Genomic DNA, 4776 nt, shown 5'->3' on the forward strand with positions numbered 1-4776 from the left:
GTTAGGCAGGCTGTCGGAGAATTTGGTCTATATTCGTCAAGCCGTCCTGGTTTTGGGATGGGAATGGAGTGGTAGGCAAGATGCCTGTCGTATAGTTTAAGTTGAAGTGATCAAGAAAAAGGATTTCTCCCCTTTACCTGTACCTTTGCAAGAAGTTGGATGATGTTGTAAGTAATTCTAGCAGTGGATTTGCCAGTCTTAATGGCTTCAAGGAGTTTTTGCCTTGTAAATGATGCATTGGTTCATCTAAGACGTGGCACTGATAGTCAGTTTCGTGTTATGGTTTAATATAAGAGAGTACCTGCGTATGGATAATATGAGACAATATATATTTTTTAGTAGAGATGAAGCTACCCTTTCTGGATGTGGGTGGCCTGTTATACTGTAAGTATTGCCTTTAATCTTGCTGATTTCCTTCCATACACTACTCATGGGTGTCATGGAGTCGATTGATTCTTCCAGGCATTAAATCTTTCCTCCCGTGTTCGAGTTATTATCCCATTGATCTTTTTACTTAAGAAACACAATTCCCTAGCTAAGTACAGGTTGTGTGTTGTAGCTGACTTACTGTAGATCATGAGCCTTGTAAGCAGTTTTATCTCAGGGTCTTTGTTCAGTAGTTGCGCACGTCTACGTCTAAAGGATAAAGATAAATTTTTAGTTGTTGTTTTTTAGATTGTAGTTAGGCAATGATGTTGGCAAAGAGTTTCATTAAAAAAGATCATGGGTGGTAGGCAATCCTTTCAGTGAATTCATCATGATATTTAGTAGCAAGGTGGTATTGAAGGCGTGGCTGGGATGGGTTTCATTTGTAAAGAGGAAGGGTTCTACTTAATGCCCAATGATCACTGACTAAGAAAGGAATGATTTTTTCAGTGCATGGGAGTGCTCGCTGGTCGTATAAAGGTATAGCGTCTAATTTCCCGCCCAGATGAGCTTTTTCTAAGGTACATAATAGGTGTATTTTGGAGATAGTAAATCTTACCCATTTTGCCTATGGCGCATCCCTCAGAGCTTAGGAGAGGATGACTTGCATTAGAATTCCGATACACTAAGACAATGTATCACAATGTATCATGTACTATCATGTGGATTATATAAATTAATGACCATCAAAAATATTTTAATATTAAGATATTCTGAACAGGTGTTGTCACGATTGTCATCAATCACTTTCAATGAAATTGAGTTCTTTATGTGAAAATCAAGTCCTCTCGTACAGGAATTAGCGATATCCCGCATTTTTTGCATAACGAGCACACATCAACATCTTCAGAATGAAGGCACTGGGAGAAAGTTGGATTATGTTTCTGTAAACTGTTTATATCCCAGGTACTACATTTCAAGAAATTACTGAACACCTGCAGGTGCCGGTACTGTGGCCGGTGCCATGGCTTTCTTCGCAGGTGTCATCACTGGTGACTTCTGCAGGTGTGGGAATTCCCGCACATCGTCAAAGTGCGGGGCTGAAATCGACTTGTTTGGTGCAGGCTGCCTACTTTTTTAACTATTAATTGTGCTGTCCTTTGTGTGAAAGAGCACAATGGAGAATTGGCATTATGCTCTTGTCGGCAGTTCACGCATTCCCGAGGGACTTTTATTTTTCCTTCGGAAATCTCTTCTGCACATTCTGAACTTCCGTGATGAGGAGCGCGGTACCGGCATCGCGGCGGGTCTCGTGGGCAAGCACGTGTTCCGTCGCCCCACTTTGAGCAATTAGAGCAAAATGGTGTCAGGGATCTGTAGACGGCATACTTAATGGGTGCCATGGCCTCAACCATTCAATAGTTTTGGGGATTACCTCCCTCCCGTACGTTATGGTGACTCTCTGGGTCATCATTCCATTAACCTTCATGCGTTTCGCATGAATGGTACGTTCACTGTACGCTGTCATTTCCCTTGGGACATCAAACACAAAGACATTCGTACAATTTCCTTTTCCCAAAGCTTTTCATCACCTGCACCGGTAGTTGTTATATGAGCAAAAATGTTCTCGTCCTTGCATCTGACATAAACGTGAGTTCTCCCAATTTTCATTTCTATTGATCCGTGTGTCTTATTGTAAGGGTCCATTTTTGGGGCCTGAGAGACCCAGCAATTCTTATCCCCATATGTCCGAAGCTTTGTGTTGGTCTTAAAATGCACGCACAGGTATCCGTGTGGCGTACCTTCCACAGAAGCAAATATCTGCCTCTTTGCTTTTTTCTTCAGCCTCTTCAGCCTCCACCAATATCCTCCTCACTGAGTGCCTTTCCTTTGAAAGTAAACAGTTACACAAGTGTTGCCTACGGGGCCTCGGAGCACATGGGAGTGTGCGTAGGAGCTTTCGCTTATAATGTTTGTTCCCTGTATCACTTTAGAAATTATTATGTGACATTATCATACACTGGATCAATATACAACTGACAGGTCTGTGAATTCCTGATTGTCAAGTTATCTAAGACTCTTTAAAGACAGGTCACGAGAGAACAGAGAGAGAGAGAGGCATGCACCTCTCTTTCTCTCTCTCGCTCTCTCTCTCTCTCTCTCTCTCTCTCTCTCTCTCTCTCTCTCTCTCTCTCTCTCTCTCTCTCTCTCTCTCTCTGTAAGATACATGTATGTAAATACACACGCACATTAAGGTGTATGTGTGTGTCCAAATACTTCTGGAGGCTATGCAGAACAGAATATCTTCTAAGGCCGAAGAGGACCTCAGCAAAACTAAGAGAGGATAGAAGTACTGCTCCCTAGATTGCTAACCTGATATAAAAGATCGTCAGTAACTAATACTTTACATTTTTTGTAGTTTCGTAATACATTTGGCGGCGTTTCGCGACAAGCTTTGTGAAGCACTTGAGGCGGTATCATTTACAAGAACCAGTAGTCACGAAAACGAGAGCCCTTGTGTAAGGGTGTACAGCCACAAACAAACAAAATTATGAGCAGCCACTAAGAAAATGTCACAAAAATCAGTCTTATTCCATGGACATATTTGTCTGCCAGGAGACGCTACCCGTGGCCGAGCTTTAGTATACGCAAACAGGTACGTGCTTGTCCAGGAAAATAATAAAACTTTAGTATTATCATTCTAAGTAAACTTCCACTACACGAAGGCGTGCGATGGAATGCCGGCATCCTGGTGGTCTGTTTGCAGTATTCGTTTGTCTGTTTGTGCCAGCATGCCAGGGAGCTGAGGGCTGGAGTGCCGCTGGCTTAGCACATACCCCCGAATAAAAAAAAACATCGGTAGAGTCGATTTTAGTACGCAGTAAAGATAGTTTCATTTTTGCATTTTGCCGCAAAGCATTTTGAGGCGAGAAAGAATGCTCGATGCGTTGGTTATGCTTCTAAGAATGGAGCAGTCAGAGCCAAAGATGGAATAAATGAAATACTGATTTGAGAATAAGGAGTATTAGAGATACCTCATGTTCTCTGCAATAACTCAGAGAGCACTGTTAGGCCTTTGGAATTATTATGATTCAGTGATTTTATGGTACGGAGCAGTAAAGTATCCCATTCTTGCTCTTTGGGCTCCGGGCTCTTCCGGATGGGGAACACTCGTCGAAGCCATAATGGAGATTTCATGTTAGCGAGAGTGGATATATTATATTACTACATCGCAGGCAAAGGCAACAGTATTGCAGTCACGCACTTAGCGTTAATGGATCAATTGAATATTTTTTATTTTGCTTTATCAAAACTACTACATTAGGTCCAGATTAGGGTTTTGTGTTTTTTCTACATGAAAGTTTCACCTAAATGTCTATACACATACACACACACACACGCGCGTGCGCGCGCACATAATCTGTAGCTTGATGTGATGCAGGATTCTACATAGGTTTACCTTATTATTATTATTATTGTTGTTATTACCATCTATTTTTTATTCTTATTAATACTACTATATTATTTTTATTTTCAATATCACTGTCTTCATCATCATCTTTATTATATTTCGAGTAAATGCTTTGTGTTGATGAAACAACATACGAGGCAGCACCGGTGACACACATTTACATCTTTCTCTGTAAACGTACATGGAAAAAGAATCCGAGTCAATTATAGGGTCAGCGGGAAAAATATAAAACGGACATCATCAAGACATGAAGAACATATTTGGGTCAAGAACACTAGCGACCAAATCTAGGTAAATGACTTTGATATCAGTCAGAATATTTAACAAGTTCTCGATTTCAGCTCCAACTTGATGGCTTCATATATTTACTTGACCTCAAGCATAAGCGGGACAATGTGAGTGGGTGTGTTCATATGCATGTCGATGTGGCAGACGGGTAGGTAGATGGAAAGCGAAAGAGAGAGAGAGAGAGAGAGAGAGAGAGAGAGAGAGAGAGAGAGAGAGAGAGAGAGAGAGAAGAGAGAGAGAGAGAGAGAGAGAGAGAGAATCCCTGAATGCCAATGTCCTGACATCATGTATGGTGCAGTTCAAAATGTCTAATGCCAGCCTAATCGGAGTAACATACATATCGATGGGTTGCGCAAAGAGGTGAAAGCTGGGGTCACTCAGCACAATGTCATGCAATTAATTCATGACAAATACGGAGTCCGTTCGAACCTTCAACGTGTATAAAGCGAGAGACAGGCCACGAAACATTATTGTTTAGTTTGACTTGACAATGCAGTCGTGATGGCGCGGTGTTCTTGCACGGGGAGGGCGCTCTGGAGCGTTTCATTCTCCGAAATGTCGAACTAGAATGACGTCAGATACATGGACACATTCGACTCTAAGTATAGAGAAAATTCAGTGAATGATTCTAAAATATAATGTCTATTTGA

Source organism: Penaeus chinensis, chromosome 10, assembly GCF_019202785.1.
Source record: "Penaeus chinensis breed Huanghai No. 1 chromosome 10, ASM1920278v2, whole genome shotgun sequence".
Classification (NCBI taxonomy): domain Eukaryota; kingdom Metazoa; phylum Arthropoda; class Malacostraca; order Decapoda; family Penaeidae; genus Penaeus; species Penaeus chinensis.